We start from the raw sequence: 20642 nt of genomic DNA on the forward strand, positions 1-20642 counted from the left end.
TAGATACCCAGTGGTGGAATTATGGGATCATATGGTATTTTTAATTTTGCGGGAAACCTCTGTAGTGTTTTTCACAGTGGCTGCACAAATTTACATTCCTACCAAGAGTATACAACAGTTCCTTTTTCTCTACATCTTTATCAACATTTGTTATTTCTTGTTTTTTTTTTTTTTAATTTAAACTTTTTTTATTTTAGCCGTTCTGTTAGGTGTAAGGTGATGCCTCATTGTGGTTTTGATTTGTATTTCCTGGAAGATGAGTGTTTAAAAAAAAACAAAACACTTCCCATCATGGCCAATTTCAAGCCACCAACCTAATCTTAACAAAATGCAAAGTTGGGAAGATATGTGCAGAACTGCCATTTTCCTAGGTACTAGAATTATTAAAAAATGTTCTAACTGATATACAATGAGAACTTATATGTTATGACATTACATAATTACTTCCCTTAATCTTCATTATAACCTCTTGAAATGAATAATTTTATCATTCTTCTTTTAGAAATAAAGACAGTGGATAGTCTGATCCACAATCGGCCCACCCAACTACTATACCATATACCTCCACAGGGTGTTGTTAACTTTACAAGATCAGGTTCCTGCATCTAAGGAGCTTTCAGGTAGGTGGAATGCACACCTGAGTCCTCTTCCTTCCTGGAGCACTAGATTCTGTCTGGAATCTAATCCTTTTCTTGCCTCATTGCTTTACTTATTTCATCTCCTCTGGCTTGCAAGTTCCTACTAACCATGTCTTCCCCATGCCCCTTTCTTCATTTGCTCACATTTTTCATCCTTATCCATTGCTTTGTCTAGAAAATCTCCTTGATGCTTCAAAAAGACTCCCTGATTCTCCCCATCAGGTACAGCCTTGTCTTCCCTTGAGCCCTCCTGGCAAATTATTTGGATCTTTCTTTAGGTCATGGACTCTCAGTTAGGTCTATTGATTCAGCATATCAGCAAATTAGGGCAAAGCATTTGTATTTTTCAAACAGTCTATGAGTAATTCTGATGGACAGTCAGGCTTTGGGAATCTTTGATCTTCTCTTGTTCAAATGATGCCCTGTCTTCTAGTCCTTCTAAACCACAGGGTTCCAGTCATACAAATCTGGTCTTCTCCCTTCTTCCTCTTGTTCTTCTATTCATTACCTCATCACATATTTATTAAGCATTACTATATGCTAGCTACAGAATGCTTGGTCTTGGTGTTCAAGGGAGAGTAAATGTAGAGCCCTTTTAGAGGAAAAGTCCAGTGGAGAAGACAGACATTCATCAAATAATTACAGAACTGTGTTTAACAGGATGTTAATTTGGATTTCCCATCATCTTAAGTTTCAAATGAGAACTTAAAACAAGGAATAATGGGCAATCAATGTCCATACATTCCTTTAAGACTTGCTAAGAACAGCTGGATCTGACACTGAGCTGTGGTCCACTTTCCATCCACATAAAAGAAAACTAGAAGTTAAAAAAATAAGTAACGGTTGAAGAGAGCCTCCAAAGTAAAAAGCTGTAAGCTGATAAGAGAGTGCTAATGAGCTCTCCCCTTCTTTCCCATGAGGGAAGAAAGGGAAGAGGGATACCCCCTCTCTAGCCAAGAGGCAAGGACTTTAAGAGATCACCAATAGTAGGAAAGGTGCCCGCAAGAAAGAAGCTGTTTATTTTCCAGCTGGATGTTTAACTAAACTGTGAAGCTAAAACCCTTGCAGCTTTCACAGGATCAGAGAAATGCAATAAGTAGGTTCTGGAGGAGCTTGACCCACCCCTGGAGGTTGATATCTTATGATATCAAAGAAACTAGAGAAGTCTAGCTCTATAAAGGCAAAAGGCTGTTAGAGAAGGGAGCCAGCATAGGGATAACCATCTGAGAGACAAGGGTACATGAATTTCTTAGGAGACAGATGGTACCAAGAATGAAGGTGGAGTTGGGCCATCGAGATGGAAACTTAAGCCAGGTCAGAGTCTTCCTAGAACAAAGTAGCCAGTAAGAAGCCATTGAGCACATCACTGAGTACAGAAGCTGAGGCTGGTGTAGGGCAGTGCAAAGTACCAACCAAGGAGTGAATCACCCATTCAGGGAACTGGGTGGTATGGAGGTCTCTCAGAAAGCTTCTAATGACCCTGGGAATATGTTCAACTAGAGAGAGCTGGCATTTAAAGACAGGGCACACCTGTGTGTGGCAGGAGAGAACCATGCAAATAGCTCATACTGAACAAAAATAATTAGATCATGTTTTTATAATTCTTTTATGTTCTGATCTGACTCTAGACATGTTCAAAGTGGAAGGAGGGAGAAGAGTTGGAAGAAGAGCAAAAAACCACAGTAGATCCTGAGTTAAATGCATGGAAAGAGAACAGGCATGTTTTAGATGTGAGATGGAAGTTATTATTTAGATTTGTCTTTTTAATATGTGAAAATAAGTCACAATTAAATAATGAAATTGGGTCATGTAACCAAAAATGACCAGAAAGTTAAGGAATTTGCCTGAGATGTCATGAAAGGACAGAGAAGGATCCAAAATAATTTGACTAGAAGAAGTGGTGGGGAAAGAAGGAAGTTGTTTCTTACTTATATCAAGGGCAGATAAGGTCATTCGATAAATTTAATAAATTCTAGAGGGTTTTTTAAAGGAAAGGTAAAGGGTGTTTTGGGAGTGTTTAGCAGGGTGACTGACATAGCTGAGACTATGGATCAGGAAGGGCTTGCCTAGAGATATGGTATTTGGCCTAAAATGTGAAACAGAAGCTGACATTATCCAATAAGAGGTTGTGAGAAAACATTTTCAGGCTGAGGGATTGCCACATGCAAATGTCCTGAGGTAGAAGAGGATAATTTTGAGGAAAGTCATTGAGAAGGAGCAAAGGAGAGCCTGAGCCTGGAGGGAGGATGGCTCTCCTAGCCATGGAAAGTTCTGATCTTTTTCCTGGGGTGGTAGGAGCCCCTGAAGGACTACAAATAAGATTTTATGAGTCAAGCCGTCAATTCTCTCTCAACCCTGATAGGTTATAACCAGGATAATATACATGGAGGTGATGCTTGTTTGCCACTTTTCCAGCTTTTCAGTGTGGTTTCTAAACCCACTCTGCTTTCATTATAGGAAAGAAGAGAGTTCTTGTGAGAAAACTAGATTGCATGTTCACTCACTCATTGAATGAAAAAATATTATTGGCTCTTACTGTGTGCCAGGAGTTGTCTCAGGCCCTGGGGATCAGAGTTGAAAGAGGAAGAGAAGATCCTGATATGCATGGACTCATATTCCAGCAAGGATCTCACACCACCAGGGAAGGAAGGATCCTCAGAGGGCATCAGCCTGATTTTCCCATTTTACAGACCAGAAAACAGATGCAGTGAGAAGAAGTGACTTGCCCAAAGGTCACAAATGCATGGGATGTTGGATTTAGTACTCAGGTCTTTATATGATTTCCAAGAGTCTCTTTTTTCATAGCATGGCTGCTCATCAATCCCTCATTTCTAACTTCACATGGAGAAGACACTGCAGTATTTTTTTATATATAGAAATATAATTGAGAATTAACAAATAGCATTATCCTGACCATAATACTTGATACTCCTCCTTATGTCCAAAATATCACTTCTCATATTTTAAATCATAAGAAGTGTTTTAAAAATTGCAGAACATTTCAAACATACATGAATGTGATGCCTACTGATGCCCCAGGCATCCAGCAGCCAGCTGCAAGTTACCTAAGGGGAATATTGTTTCCTTGGTGCCCTATTCACTTAGGCTCCCTTCCCCCTTAACACTTGCATTTGGTAGCTTTTGAGGTGAATTCCACACATCGTATCATTTATTCTGTAGCTATTTCAGAAAACTTAGGAATTTTTATCATCTTGGATAACAAATAACAGAGCGATTGACACCCTGCAGCTCCATCGGCCCTTGAGACTTCTTAATCAAAAACAAGAATATTTTAGATAAGTCAAAAATGTCTTAAAAGCACTTTACTCACAGGCTGCCATAGTGTGAACTAAAAGTTCTGAAATGTAATTTTATGGGGCTGTCAAGCTTTTTCAGCGATGTTTTCAGAGTGCAGTGGGAGTTCTCTGATGACCCATTACAGAAATTCCAAGAAGCCAGGCGAGTTCAGTAGGGAAGACCCCTCAGAGCTGGTCTTCCACGCCGCCACATGTCCAGAATGGGTCCTGCTAGTGCCAGGTGCTGCTGTGTTTGACTTTCACTAACAAAACCTGTCAAACTGACCTGAGATTATTTAGAAAACACTGGAGAGCCAGTGCTGTTTTCAAAATGTCAGGTAATCCTGGAGTCTTGAAGGTGAAGACTAACAGGGTGATCTGAATTGCCTTAGGAGCTGAAGAGTCCATTGGCACAGAATGGAGCAGGTCAGCCCCAGAGCACGTGTCCACAAGGCTGGGCACTGCCTCTTCCATCCCCATTATGGTGCTGTTCATTGAGAGAGATGAAGGGAGAGCTTGGGCAGTGACAGCCGGGCTGACAGACCATGAAAGCAAAACCTCTATGTGTCTGCTTCACAATGCCTCTATGTCTCCAGGTTGTGCCAACTTTAATTTGTTCACTTGCCTGAGAAATATGGGGCATATGAGAGATGCTGTATCTTTGTGTGTGTGTGTGCATGTTCTTTTTTTCAGACATTGAGCTATGATCGACATAGAACGTCGTATCCATTGCAGGTGCTTAGCATAGTGATTCAGTATATGTGTATGTTGTGACATGGTCACACAGTCTAATTAAAATCCAATACCATACATAGTTAACAAATATTTTTTTTTTCTTGCCAGGAGAACTTTTAAGGTTTACTGCCTTGGCAAATTTTAGATGTACAGTGCAGTATTAACCATAGTCCCCATGCTGTACATGGCACGCCCAGGGCTTGTTTATTTTACAACTGGAAGTTGTATGCATTGGCCCCATTCGCCCATGGCATCCACCCTCCCCAACCCCAACCTCAGAAACTACCAATCTACATTCTGTAGGATGTGTCTGAGGTTTGGTTTTGTTTTTAGATTCCACATGTAAGTGAGATCATACGACATTTGTCTTTCTCTGCCTGACTTATTTCACTTAACATAATGCCTGTGCATGGGTGACAAATGGCAGGATTTCTTCCTTTTTGTGGCTGAATGATATTCCATTGTATATACATACCATATTTTCTCTATCCATTCATCCATCGATGGACACTTAAGCTTGTTTCTGAGATGCTGCATCTTTGAATGATGAAAAATAAAAAAAAAATAGTTACCATTTATCAAGTGCTTATTGTGTCAAGGCACTGTCCTAAGCACTTTATATGTATTTCTTGGTTATTCTTTACCATGAGCCCAGGAGGGAGCTTCTAGGACTTCCTCATGTTGCACAAGGGGACTGAGATTAGGGGTAGATTGACAGTGCTGGTGAGGGGCAAAGCGGACTCCAAAATCCTCCTCCCCACCAAACCAACAGCCTTCAATCAGCCTCCTGGTTTCTTCTACTATAAAGCTTTCACACCCCTCTGCCTGTCTTTGAGACTCTGCCAAAATGTATGTGATGATGGTTCACTCCCTTGCTATAGCAAATTCAGAATAAATAACATTTTCTTGTTCTCATCTGGTTTGACTTCACTTATTTCCACAATATGGATGCCCACAATGTTTTGTTTCACTTCTCAGTTTGTCTAAAGTTCTAGAAGGGGAGAGGGGTACTAGTCACTGGGGCCCCAGTAAATGTGGAGAAGTCAACCCCTACTTTTAGGGGATTTTCAGTCTCTATGGGGAATCGAGGGTTCTGTACATGAGTAATACCTTATATAGACTCAGGTATGAGAAGGCACCCCTTATAACGTGCTTTTCTAGGGCAAGAACCCTGTCTCACTCACCTATGCTACCCACATGCAGCCAAGGGCTAGAATTTAGAGGTGCTTGCTAGATAATGGTGGATTAATGATTTATTCTAGAATAAGAGCAAGAATATTAGTCTTCAATGCTGATTGGGTTCTGGAGGCAACCACTGACTAGTATGCTTCAACAGCCACGTGAGTAGCTCCCCTATTTCCTTGTCTTTCCCCCAAACTCTTGCAACAGCCTCTGAGCTGCTCTCTGTGGTCTTGCCATCTTCTACTCAAGTTCGAGCTCTTCTTCTTCTGTGGTCTTGCCATCTTCTACTTCAAGTTCGAGTGTGTTACTAAAGTGAACCCAAACAATGGGCACTTGATAAATGAATATTTGCCATGTCAGTGAATAATATCACTTTCCTATTTAAATTAATTCCAACAGTTAAGTCCACTCTGTAATATTGTTTGACCCAAAATATCCATTAGATAGAACTTTGCCACAGGACAAATGCAAGGGAAAATCACAGAAGGCACATATGGGAAGTGGTATTACTTGTTGGTATGTGGGGTGGCTTTTGTTGGAATGGTGAGATCCACCTTGCTCTCAGATTCCCAGAACACCTTGGAAGCCAAAAACAACTGCTTTCCCTTCTAGCTGGCTACAAAGGGCTGCTCTTTCTCTAATGGTCTCTGGGAGGACCTGCCCTCTCAGGACATTAGTTACAGGGCAAGGGCAAGGGACCTATCTGAAGGGTTGCAGCTGGCAGCCCAGAGGAGGTTCTTCAAGGGGCTAATAATCAACATCATTTATGGGGACTCCTAATTTGAAGGCAAAAATAATAGCACCTATTTATGAAGCACCTACTATAGGCTAGCCATTGTAAATCCTGACCACTGAGTGAAGTAGGTATTATTATCTGCTTATTATAGAAGTGGACAGTCAGGATCCCAAATGAGAGAATTTGCAAAGGTCATGAAGCTATTAAGTAATAGTTCTGGCATTCAAATTTTTTTTTAAAGATTTTATTTTTATTTATTTGAGAGAGAGAGACAGTGAGAGAGAGAATGAGCGAGGAGAAGGTCAGAGAGCGAAGCAGACTCCCCATGGAGCTGGGAGCCTGATGTGGGACTCGATCCCGGGACTCCAGGATCACGCCCTGAGCCGGAGGCAGTCGTTTAACCAACTGCGCCACCCAGGCGTCCCTAGTTCTGGCATTCAAACTCAGATTTTTCCAACCCCCAGACAAAATCTTCAGTTTAATATGAGGACACTAATACTGCTTCTCTCCTATGATTGTTGTGAAGATTAATTGAAATAATCCACAGAAAATGAGTCCCACGTTGTGTAGAGCATAATAGGCGCACAGTAACTATGAGATGAGTTAATATTGCTGGCATTATCTTTGCTGCTCTGACTATTGCAGTTCTGGCTCCTGTTTTCTGATGAGTTGTCTGTCCTGTGTTCTCTGTGCCCACCTGGTTTGCACCAGAAAACTACCCAGGGGCCTATGGTTGCAAGGAGGGCAGAGGTAATATGGACATTTAGTGATGAAACATTTCTATGTTTTGAGAATGTCTGTGTGACATTATCTAGGCAGAAATGGTGATGCTGGTGATGATGATATAATAATAATAATAATAAGTATTATTATTAATAATAATAACAATATTAATAATAGCTTACATTTATTGAAAACCGTTAAGTTCACTTCTTTGTGGGCATTTCAGTTCTATTCCAAGTGTCTAGTGTTTCTAAATATCTATCCGGATAACAGAAGACCCTTTTTCTCTGATTTGCTTCTTGCTGGAAACATTGGAGGCATTCTGGAAGGAGACCCATGGACGTGAGCCAGTCTCAGAGTTAAGAGTGACAATAGACCCAACAAAGGCAAAGATTTAGCAGCAGGTGGTACCACTTGCACACATATCCCCTGCCAGCCAAAACAACATTCTCACTGACTCCATCCCAGTGGAGAGAGAGCTGGAAATCCAACAGTGACTCATAGTGTGCTTGGGAAGAAAGCTGAGTATAGTGGTTTTGGCAAAAAAGGAAGAAAGAAATGGAATGTTACCACAGTCTAAATTAGCAGGACTCTCCACATCTTCTCTCTTCCCACTGACATTTCTTTGTGGCAGCTGGCAGAATAAGACCACCGTCTTTGAAGGCCAAAGTCTTCATTGCCCAGCCATGAGCCCTTGGGCAATTTGCTTGAACTCTCTAAACCTTACTTTTCTCTTCCATAAATTAAAAATCTAGAACTGCTCAGACCAGGTATGATTGTTAAAATTAATGAAGTAATGCTTCTCATTGACTGGCATTTGTGCTACTCAAGAAATGTTGGTTTCTGTTGGGGGAAGGAGAAACAATTCTAGGTCAGAGATATTCCTTTTTGTTGTTGTTGTTGGGTTTTTTTGTTTGTTTGTTTGTCTTTTTGTTTGTTTGTTTTAGCAAATTAGCTAAATTTAGCAAATTTAGAATTTACCTTCTTGCTGGTACTAGGAAAAGCTTGTCTTTGGTGGTGCTCCTTCTGGGCTCTAGATCAGACTTTTCAGAATAATCTCATCTATGTGGTTTGAGTAACTCTCTGAAGGAATAACTTCCTAAGGAATTTCTTGAACCTTGAAGGATGATATCAGGTATCTGGGAAAATAGGTGCGAGGTGGGGTAGAGTAGGCTGTCTAGACAGAGCTAACAGCCTGAGGAAAAACGTGGCTCTGAAAGAGGATAAGATATCTTGGCAAAAGTAGGACAAAGCTGTTGAGGAGCAGAATAGTGTGAGAAGCATGATGAGAAATACAAGTAGAGGCTGAGGCAGAGGCTGATCACAAGAGTGGAAAGGCCATTGTGGATCCTGGGCTTTATGTGAACAACAATACGAAGCAAGGGGAGAGACAGGACCATACATACAGTTTTAAAAGATCTCTTGGACTGCCATGTCAAGAAGGATTGGAGGAAGGCAAGAATGAAGGACTATGACAGATAACACTGTTGGGCAAAGACAGATAAGAAAACACTGGTCATGTTTCTAATGGAACCAGTGACAGGTTTAGTTTTTTTATGTTTTTGTTTGACTGTGTGTGTGTGTGTGTGTGTGTGTGATTTCCTTCTAATACATTTTCTTGTTCACAGTTTACAAAGTTTTCATCAAAATACATGTATTCTTTTTTTAACCTCAAAATTTATTGTCTATGCTCTACATGCTCAATATCATTGTCATACAGAATTATTCATATTTTATTTTAAATATGTACTCATTAAAGAAAAACTGTAGAAGAGGAAAAGGTGAAAAAATAAAAGTAACACAAATTATAATTCTATCTCTCAGATAACCACTGTTACCATTCTGGTTTTATTATTTTTTTTCTGTTATTTTTTGTTCTGTGTTTGTGTGTGCATGCATAGATAATCTGTTCAAGATTTGTTATATTATCTATCACGGTTACTACTCTTTCTTTCTTTCTTCCTTATTAAAATATATCTGACACACAACATTGTGTAAATTTGAGAAGTAAAACATGTTGATTTGATACATATATGTATTGTAATATGATAGCCATCGTAGCCATACAATGTCATAGTCAGCTTTTTTACAATCCACATGTAAGTGATATCATATGGTATTTGTCTTTCTCAGTTTGACATATTTCCCTTACCATAATGACTTTAAGGACCATCTACATTGTCTCAAATAATAGTATTTCCTTCTGTCTCATGGATGAATAATATTCAATTGTATATACCACATCTTTATGCATCCAATGGGTAATGAGCATGTAGGTGGTTTCCATATCTTGGCTATTGTGAATAATGTTGTAATAAACATGGGAGTACAGATATCACTTCTATATCCTGTTTTCTTTTCCTTTGGATATGTACCGAGAACTGGGGTTGCTGGATCATCTGCTTGCTTTTTCTTTAACTTAATATTATATAATAAGCATCTCTCTTCTGTTATTCTTTGGAAACATTAATGGCCAAATAATATTCATCAAGTAGTTATACTATAATTTATTTAATCTTCTTCCCCCCAGTGATTGGACAATTAAGCTATTTCCATTTTTTTTTCTGTTATAAATAAGATTACATTGAAAACTTTTGTGCATAAACCTTTATCCCTATTTAGGATTATTTCCTTAGGATAGATTCCCAGAAATGGAATTACTGGGTCAAAAGATTTGGATGTTTTATGTCTCTCTTGACACACGCTGCCAAACTGCTTTCCAAAAGGTTGTGTGAATTTACACTACCCTGTTCCTGTATGAAAACAAAATCCAGAGGAAAATAAGCTCCCCAACAGTCAGGCACCCTTAGTCCCTGGAACACAGACAGAGCCACAGAATCTTCAGTTTGGAAGTAATGCTAAAAGTTGGCAAAGCTGACCTCTGCTGATGCTCGATCATGGCAACATGCTTTGTGGAGAGGACACTGAAGCTTGTTCCACAGTGGTATTAACAATTGTACCATCTCTGGATTGGGTATCCCCAAATTTTCTATGCAGCCTCAGCCATGGGTTGAGCCCGTAATCTGAATTTCACAGAACTAGAGCCATGCTGGGTGCATAGTGGGTGCTCAGCTGACCCTGCCAGATGGCATACAGGTGATGAAACACACTGTCTGGGTTGAAGTCATCTCATTATCTCCCTGGATTGACAGCTCTGGCAAGACACCAGAGTCTTCCTCTGGTGTGGTCAGTTCTCAAGTGTATCAGAAACCCTCAGTTCCCAGAGGGTTCCTCTTCTATGGAGTCTTTGAAATATGAGCCTTTCCTAAAATCTTCCCAGGGGCCCTTGCTCAAAAATCAGTCATGTGGCCAAGGAGGTAGAATCTATACCTACATCTTCTGCACCCAAGGTGCAAGCCCTCTTGGCCCACCATCCAGGACTCCACACTGACTTTGACCTACCAGTGGTCTTTGCCTTGCTCATTGCTGGGCTTCTTTTGCTTTTCCATAGCTCTTCCATATCACCATACCACTCTTCCAGATCACCTGAAAGCTGGCTCTGCTAACTCCAGACCATTCATTCACTTCACTGAAATTTATTCCACTCCCTATACCAGCTACTGGCCTTACGCTGAGGTGTAGAGTTAGACAAGCCCTTTCCAGTCCTTATATACATCTCATTTTTGTGGAGCTCTGTGATATTGCATGTGCTTTTCTCTTTCAACCTGTGAGATCTTTCTCTCTGTTTCTTCATCTGGTTCAAGCCCACACTTATTAAAAAAAAAATCTTCATTAACATTCAGATATGTGCCCAGGCATTGGTCAACACTGTTGAGCAGACTCAATGAGGCCTCTGAATCTTCAGTGGGTTAGGGGGCTGAGCAGCTCTCAGGAGCTTCACTGAGTGCCATCCCGGGTTCTGCACTGTGCTTAAGGCTTCACACACATCCACTCACTTCATCTCCTTACAAGAGAATGTAGTTACTATTATTACTATTTTCACCTTACACATGGAAAAACTGAGGCAGAAGAAGTATGTATCTTGCTTGAAACCATGCAGGCTTAGACTCTTTTTTTTTTTAAAAGAGTTTATTTATTAATTTGACAGAGATCACAAGTAGAGACAGAGGAAGGCAGAGAAAGGGGGGGAAGCAGGCTCCCCCCCTGAGCAGAGAGCCAAATGTAGGGCTCGATCCCAGGACCCTAGGATCATGACCTGAGCCGAAGGCAGAGGCCCCAACCCACTGAGGCACTCAGGCTCCCCCAGGCTTAGACTCTTAACCACTATATTTTGCTACCTCTTTTCTACAGGTAATTACACACCAAGCAAAGCAAGTGCTACAAAGGAAAAAAAGGGAGTTGGTGACAGAGATTAAAAAGGGGGGGGGGCTACTTTATTTCTAGGGATCTTGGAAGACCACTCTAAGAAAGGGACATTTAAGGAGATTCATGAAGATGACTTAGCTGGGTGAAGACAGAAGAGGAGTCCCTCAGGAAAGAAGAGCCTGAAGGTTCTACGGCAGGACAGGGCTTTGGGAATTCTAGCAAATGAAAGAATAGTGAGTTGGGGCTTACATGGCAAAGTGACCAATAGCAGAGGCCGTCAGAGAAATAGATGAGGTTAAATCACTTCAGGGCTTGAAGAGTTTAGATTGTATCTTAAGAGTAATGGGTGGGGCACCTGGGTGATTCAGCTGGTTGAGGTTGAACATCCAACTCTTGATTTTGGCTCAGGTCAGGATTTCAGGGTTGCGAGATTAAAACCTACATTAGCTCTGTACTCATCAGGGAGTCTGCTTGCTCTCTCTCTCCCCCACTTTTGTTTTCTCTCTCAAATAAATAAATAAAAACTAAAAAAAAAAAAAAAAAAGAGTAATGGGAGCCACCAAGCAGGGGAAACCATCATCTTTGTTATTCTTAAAATGATGTTCTGGCTGCTGTGTGGACAGTGGATTGGAGCGTGCTGGGGAAGGGAGTTGAATGATCAGTTAGGAGGCTGATGCACCAGTAGGGCAAGAGATGGTCATGGTGGGCGCTGTGGTGGCAGGAGATATAGAGAAATGGAAAGATTTTAAACATGTTTTTGTTTAAGTCTTGATGGATTAGACAGAATGTCCTATGGGAATCTCTCTGACCTCATCAACCCAGCACCCTCTCTCTGCTCCATAGTACCTTAGCCCATGATCACACTGGTGATGGTCTTCACTTTGTCTTGTCTGCTTTCTCTCTGTAGTGGATGCTACATATTGTTTAATGTTTTGTTTACTATTGCAATCCTACCACTAGAATAGTGCCTGCCACTTGAGAGGTACTTGATCAATGACTTAAAAATGTGTGAAATTTGTTACTAACTGTGTGCCAGTCCCTGCACAAAGTCACTGTGCATTGTCTTGTGTGCTGCATTCAACAACCCCAAGAGAGGTGGTTAATAGTTCATGCTTATTTTACAGAAGAGGAAGCAAAGACATAAAGGGCTAATCACCTTTGCTACAGTTATGTAACTATGAAGGGTTAGAACCATGTTTTGAACCCGGGTTTGTTGGTGGCAAAAATCATGTGCCAGAACACCCATCTACCTTCCTGTCTGCACCATCTACCAGGCTTGCATATGAGAGAGGCAGAACTCTTGCCTGGATCATCACCAAATAAGAAATCCTGGCACAATATGGTAGGCAGCAAGTAGATGTGCATGGAACTCTATCCAGCTTAGACAGTGCATGCATACAATGGAGTATCATTCAGCTCTGAAAAAGGAAGGAAGTACTGATACATGTCACAACATGGAAGAACCTTGAAGACATTATTCTGAGTGAAGGAAGCCAGACACAAATGGTCACATATTGTATGTGTCCATTTGTATGAAATATCCGGAATAGGTAAATTTATGGAGATGGAAAGCAGAGTGGTAATTGCCAAGGGTTGGAGGTGGGAGTGAAAAATGAGAAGTGACTGCTTAATGGTTATGGGGGCTTTCTTCTGGCATGAAGAAAATGTTTTGGAGCTTGATAGAGGTGGTTGTGGTACATTGTAATACAATAAATGTCACTGAATTGTTTACTTTAAGATGGTCAATTTTATATCATGTAAGTTTTACTTCCACAAACAGTAATGCATGGAAATGAAATGTACTAGCTCCAGGCTAGTGGTTAACTGAGGAGCAAAGAAAGGATCAAAATGGAGCCTCAGCTTAAGTGGTGATTTTTAATTTTTTTAAATAAAGAAATAAACTTTAAAGAAAATTTCTTTATAAAACATCTGAAATTAAAAAAAAAAGCCTAGCATTATTTGAGTTATTGCTGGAAATTCTTCCATATAGCGAAGGAGAGCTAAGGTAAAACAGAGTGCCAGAGCTGAATGTGAAGGCAAAGTTGGACAAATTTCAGTCAAATTCTCCATCCACTAAACCCTCTGACTTAAAGTTAAAAGAAGGGACTCCAAAGTCATGCGACTCAGACACTGTGTGTGTGTGTGTGACCACAATTCCCATCTTTGAATGAATGTAATGTCAATGTGAGTTCCAACCAACTGCAAATATCAGCTTCCCATAAACTGGTCTTTCTTCCTCCTTCAAATGGAGAAGGTGGTGTCTGAGAAACCAGTGTACCTCAGGTAGAGGCCAAAGTCTTCCCAACTGAGGCTCAATCAAATGTCTTGGAAAGAGCTGGTGCCTCAACAGAGTAACTGTCCAGGTTTGCAGAGAAGTGGACTTCAGGCACCAACACTTACCAGGAGGACCTTGCCTGGGCTCCAGCACTGTGCACATATATCAGTACATCTAACTTTCACACTCACCTTTGGGTGGATTGTGTTTGCTTCCTAGTAGTAACAGAGGAAATGGAGGCTCAGGTGAGGAACGTACCCAAGGTCACAGAGAAAGACAGAGTTGGGAGTCGAACCCAATATGTCTGCTAGAGCCTGTGTTTGCTGCTGTGCCCCCAGCATGAGAACAGAGCCTGCACAAAGAGGTTTATAGATAGGCACTTGTTTAATAAATAAGTGAGTGGTAGAAAAACAAAATAGTTTTAATGGCCAAGTAGTTTGGTAAAGATTCACAGAATTTAAACCAGCTAGGGGATAGGCATGTCCATAATTGTGTAAATACAAAATGGTACAACTGCTAAGGAATGCAAAATGTATATTGAAAAATACATATGAAGAATTTGAAAATTGTGCAATTCTTTGCCTCAACATTTCTACTTTTATGATTTAATTTGAAGAAAATTTTAAAAAATGTAGACAAGGTTATATGTACAATGATGTTGATCACAGCTTAACATACTCTTTTTTGGTTATTACAAATTATTTTTTTTTACACTTGTAGATTGGTTAAGTCAATGACACATCAAGAAAAGAATCTACATTCTATAAGAATAGTTAATGACAGAGGTAAATGTTTATTATATATTTATTAAGGGGAAAAATAGACTGTCAAATAGTGTCTCTAGTCTCTAGAATGTCTCTAGAACATTCATTTTGGCTTTAGGAAATAATAAATGTATCACAAAGATGAGAAGCCTCAATATCAAAGTATTAGTGTGGCTCTATTGCTGTGTGGACGTGTTATGGATAATTTATATTTTCAACTTTCATTTCCATTCTGGTTTCCAAATTTCCATGCGGGGCCATAAGCATATTCCTTTTGGTTTTAAAAAGTCAATAAATGCTACATTAAAACAAAACAAACTCACTCTACCCTCCCAATAGATAGTATCATGTGTGGATAGAAGGAAGGTTCTTTTTTCTCAAAGAAATAAAACATTGATAATATAAGAGATTATTTGTGGATATTTATCTCAATGTATTTTCTCTTCCTCCCTCTTTTCTTTCCTTCTTTCTTTTCCTTCTGTCCTTCCCTTCCCTTCCTCCTTCCTTTCCTTCCTCCCTCCCTTTTTCTTTCTCTTTCTTTCTTTCCCTCTTCTTTTCTTCTTTCTTCCTTCCTTCCTTTCTTCCTTTCTTCGCTTCTTCAATATACAATTTTAGCTCCTTCTCTTCCTGGTGCCAAATTTAAACATTTAGTTAAAGTCTCAAATTCTCTTCTTCTATACTTTCTCATTGAGGAATTTGAGAGCAAAGAGTCTTGGATTTTAGACATCTGGGGATGGCCAAGATTTTGGATCAGTTTTGTGAAGAGATGTATTTGTTCAGTTGAGCAAGTGTGAAGCAAATGCTTTCAGCGTGTCTATTAATCTTAGTGGTCTGAGTGATGTAAGGGTACGTTCACTCATGTTTTATGATGTTTGGTTTCATAAAAATATGTTTGGTTTCAAGGCATTGGCCTCTGTTCTCTGTTGACTGGGAACAAATTTGGAGTATGGAAGGCATCTTGAATTTTTTCCCAAACCTAGTTTGTTTTTTAATCATCAACTGGAACTCTGTGATGGTTATGACTAACACGTTTGTGAGTTCATGAAAACATTTACTTTAGTAGAAAAAAAACCAATAGAACAGCACTAGAACCAGAATGCCCTATACCATATTTTGCCAAAAGTCTCCTGCTGGTTGGTTTTAGGGATAGATTCAGATGGCTGTTATCAAGCTGAGAAGACATGGGGCCAGCTCCATTTAGGTCATGGATTATAAAAAGTAAAAGAGGGAAAACAAAAGGATTTCCTAGGTGAGTTGAGGAAATGAACCTGATTTATTAGTAGCTAGGTCACAGGCAGCATTCTCTTTGCAAAACACCAGAGTTGAAGTTAATAATGTTCCCAATGGTGCCCTCAAGAGCCATGTTAGAACAGTTTTATCTTTAATCAATCTTCAGAACTTTGAGATGGCACAGGGGAATGCTTATATTATAAGGTTCAGTGAAAAAGTCCCAACACAGAAATGTGCACATAGGATTTTACAAGGAGAAAAATAAAAATAAAGAAAAAGCACTCTATGTTAAAAAAAGAGAAAAATATAATAAAATCTTTCTTGGTTTTTTCACAATCATAGAACTGTTTGTTGTCTACCATTCTGAAACTTGTAATAATCATGCACTATTTTTATAATAAAAGATTCATTCAACATGCTGCACCAAATCACCAAGGTTAAAGACTCAGAAATGACGTAGCCACTTATCTGCCACGAAGATTTCAGCACTCTTGGGAAAGGAGACAGAGAGATAAGAAGTGACCAGTTGCCATGAGGGAGGGATATGTGAGGTCACAGGGTGAATTAAAAAGGGGATGGTGTTATATTTACATGAAGAGTCAAAATTTAAAAATAATCAAGTGCGTAGGACCATAATGAGAGTGTCCCGTCCCGTGTGCATGAAAGAATGTCATCTCCTCGAGTGCATGTTGTCCTGTCTAGTTATGTGTGTTTCAGAGGGTGGGATCCTTACACTGAAACAATCCATTTTGTAGGGGCTGAGGGATGTGCACACAGGTGTTGGCGTTAGGGCTTTTTAACGTGTCAGTTTGAGAAATGTCATGGGTTAGTTTCTCTGAATCCTTGTCTCCACCTACAGAGGCTGTAACTTCACTGACGCATCTCTTGAACTCTCCCATATTCATACACAGTCACCTTGCTCTCTTGGATGATGTGTTTCAGAAGGGTAAACTTCCTCTTTAATTTCAGCCACTGAAGCATATCCCTTTTAGCAGGAAGTAGAGTGATAAGGAGCTCAACAAATTAGTTAGAAATCACTTTCCAGAAAGAGAACACAGGCTCTGGATTGGGTCTCATGGGGTTTTCTGAAGAGATACTGCATTAACTTGGATGTAGAGTTGTTTGTTTTGGCTGTTGAGAAAACTTTTTGGGGTGTTTGTGACTTTTAAACGTCTCAGCCATGTTGTATGTGGTGGAGTTTGTTTACGTTGGTTATCTCTCCGTCAAAGAAGTGTTATTCACTTGTTACACAAACAGATATTTAGTGTCCACTATGTGCGTGGCCTGTTCTCAGAGTTGGGGTGATAGTGGTCAGCAACAGACAAGATCCTTACCTTCAGGGAGAGATAGGTAACAAACATGTAGACAAACAAGTGGATAGGGAAATTGGTGATAAATGTTGTGTAGGGGGTGGTCATGGAGGGGTTGTGTGCACTGCTGGTGTGGTTCGTTTTGATCACTTTTTTTAGCAGTTGCCTGGGCAGGATGGTCTACACCTGTGCTTTGGCATCAGAGACACCTGGGTCCTAATCACAGGCTTGGTACTAACTGTGACTGCAGGAGAGTTACGTAACTCATCTGAACGTCTCTCCTGTTTTGCAGACAAGGATGCTCCCTGTCAGGGTTGTTGTGATCACGAAATGGGTTAAGTGAGGGATGTGGACCATGTTAGCTGCTCAGAAACAGAGGAGCGGGCATACCTTCTTTGAATGCTATCTCCATCTCTAATGCTGGTTCTGTCGGGATTGCTGGAACTCTAAGCCCGACAGCTTTTCTTTCTTGTGTCATCTCCAAGAAATAACACTGCAGGTATAATTGTGTCCTTCCGTGTTTTCTTTCAGCTTTATTTACTCCTAGGTATGGTAAACTGGCCACTCAGAGATCTCCATGTCCTAACCCTTAACACCTGTTACTGTGCAACCTTGCTTGACAAAGGGCCTTTGCAGACGTGATGAAGTTACAAGTCTTGAGAGAGGGAGATTATCCTGGGTTATCCAGGACAGGCTCCTGATAAAAAAATCAAGGGTCCTTACTAGAGGGAGGCAAGGGGGTTGGTGTTAGAGAGGTAAAATAATGTGAGGACGGAAGCAGAGGGAAGCAGAATCCGAGAAGAGGTGCTATTTGATTGTTCCGAAGGTGGAGGAATGGCCATAAGACAAGGAATGTAGGCAGCCTATAGAAAAGGAAAATTGTCTCCCCTAAAGCCACCAAGAGGAACGCAGCCCTATGAACCTGTTTTAGACTTCTCACCTCCCAAGCCGTAGATTAAGAGCCATGTTGATTTAAGCTACCAAGTTGTTGGTAATTTGTAGCAGTAGGAAAAAAAGCAGGTGACACCAGGGGATCCTGCCTGAGCCCCAGGCAACATAAGAGTAGGGGTTGATCAACATAATGATTTCTAAAGCCAGCATGCCTGTGCTTGAAGCCCAGCTCCACCACCTACTAACTGTGATCTTGAGAAAATTCCGGTCTCTGGCCTCAGTGTGCCTTCCATAAAATGGGATGAAAGCTAACCTACATTTAGGATATATGTTAGAACATCGGCATGTGGCAAGTGCTCAGGAAAGATAAGTTGTTATTAATATCACAAGTTCTTACTGAATTGAATTACTGTCTTTCTGGAATAAGGGAAAAGGAATAAATTGTTGGCATCAAGGTGCTGGGAGAAGCTCACCAGAGAGTTGCTGAATAGTGTCAAGGATTGTTTTAGTCAGTTTACATGCTCATTTCCAGGGAGGGCTTTTTTCAGAAGGAAGAACGGCAGTTTCTTTCACTCCCTGCTCACATGAGGACAATGGGACGTGAGCTGGGTGACCGGCATTGATGCTTCTCAAAGATCTGGGTTGTCTCTCGTTTGAAATTCAAAATTAATCTTGCAGATGTAACAGCCAAATAAAATGTTGCCCTGTGAACTTTTTGCAGTCCTGTTTGTCTCTAGTAGATCACAGGCTGCTTATTTCTGCTATGGAAAAAGTTATTCCCCTGATAATTCTGAAAACTAAAGAAAGAGCACATTCACACGAAACTCTTATTTTTCTGTTTATCTAGTTAGGATAATACTGTTTTCTAATGTAATTTCATATTTGAGAAAGAGAAGACTTGCCATTTCTGTGACTTTAGCCTAAGGAAATAGTTTTTATCTACATATCTATCTACATACAAAAATGTTCATTGCAGCATTATTAAAAACAGCAAAAAAAAAATGGGAATAAATGAGAATGGTAGATGATAGGGAGTCGTTAAAGGTATTGTGGCAGAGTCACTCGGTGGAATATTGTGCAGTTCATTCAAAGTATGGTCATAATGCCTTTGCTATAATAGGGAGAATATTTGCAATATATTGACAGAAAAATTGAGACAAAACAGTGTTTGGGGTGACTATATAATGCTTATGGTGATTATAACTCACACTTTAACAGCCTTGCAGAAAATATAACAAAATACCAACATCCATTGTGTTCACATTATGGAGTTGTGGATTTTTTTCTCTTCTCTATTTTCTAAATATTTTGTAATATAGCTATTTGCATATTTAAGTAAAAATTAGGTAAAAAAAAAAAACATAGAATAAGCCAAAACTTTACAATAGTGTGGAAGAAGTCCAAGAAAATTACAAATGCACAGATTTACAAATTAAGTGGAAATGAGTACGAAGTTCTGATTTCCTAGATTGGTGCTGATTTCAGGAACCCCAGGGTGAGAAATCTTGGCTGTTAGTACCTAGAAGGGCATGTGGAGACCATTCTAACACATAAGCTTTCTTCCTTTAAGACAGCTGATTTGGGGGAGCCTGGGTGGCTCAGTGCGTTAAGCCTCTGCCTTCAGCTCAGGTCATGATCCCAGGGTCCTGGGATCGAGCCCCTGCTGAGCAGAGAGCCTGCCTCCCCCCGCCCCCCCTGCCTACTTGTGATCTCTGTCTGTCAAATAAATAAATAAAATCTTAAAAAAAAAAAAAGACAGCTGATTTGGTTTCATAAAACAAAGAAAAGTTTTGCCTTCCAAAAAATGATTCAGTTCTGATTGTACCAGTCACTTCCATTACAGCTCAGGGGCTCTGGAGAAAAAAAAAAAAAAATCTTTTCTTTATAGAGGGCCTGCTATGTGCCAGGCTCTGTGTTGAGTCCTATAGTTCATTGTCTCCTCACAGGTCTGTTAGTTTGGTCCTGTTATATGGATCTGACAGACCAGATGCTCAGAAAAGTGAATGCTAAGTTGGTTGGGGCAGAGGCAGGTACAGAGCTGAGGCTTTTGGACTCTGAAGCTCATTGCTGCAGCTAGGACTCTAACTTACAAGGCAGCCCTGAGACCCTCCAGCTGATTCCGTATAATTCTCTGTTTTTCAGGGACCCAATGGTGTCTCCCGAGATTCATTGCTCCCTACCATGGCAGTACCTGCGGAGTTAAGTGCAGTTTATTTTTATTTATTTATTTTTTGAAGATTTTATTTATTTTAGAGAGAGAGTGAGAGTGAGAGACAGAGAGAAAGAGAGAGCACAGAAGGAAAAGCAGACTCCCTGCTGAGCTAGGAGCTTAACATGGGGCTTGATTCCAGGACCCCGAGATCAGACCTGAGCTGAAGACTGACGCTTAACCAGCTGAGCCACCGAGGCACCCCCAAGTGTACTTTAGTTTTAATAGGCAGTACATGGCAGTGTGTTTGAAAAATCCATATAACAAAAGTATATACAATGAAAATAATTCTTTCCAGATCCATCTCTTATTCCTCAGTTTGTCTTCCCTGAGAGAACCACTATAAATATGGAGAGCATTTGCAAATACAGGTCTCAGGGACCCATT

At 40.3% G+C, this 20642-nt stretch overlaps 1 protein-coding gene across 4 annotated transcripts in view; it reads right to left on the reverse strand.

Annotated features, from left to right (window-relative positions):
* The window catches only part of C1QTNF7 (C1q and TNF related 7), a 116202-nt gene that overhangs the window by 23052 nt on the left and 72508 nt on the right, over positions 1 to 20642 (reverse strand). For 2 of the 4 annotated variants that reach the window (XM_044226100.1, XM_044226099.1), the window contains exon 2: positions 5145 to 5206. The exons of the other annotated variants lie outside the window; for them this stretch is intronic. The gene's annotated coding sequence lies outside the window, so the exon portion shown is untranslated. The remainder of the gene's footprint in view (positions 1 to 5144; positions 5207 to 20642) is intronic. 4 annotated transcript variants of the gene reach the window in all.

Source organism: Neovison vison, chromosome 11, assembly GCF_020171115.1.
Source record: "Neovison vison isolate M4711 chromosome 11, ASM_NN_V1, whole genome shotgun sequence".
Lineage (NCBI taxonomy): Eukaryota > Metazoa > Chordata > Mammalia > Carnivora > Mustelidae > Neogale > Neogale vison.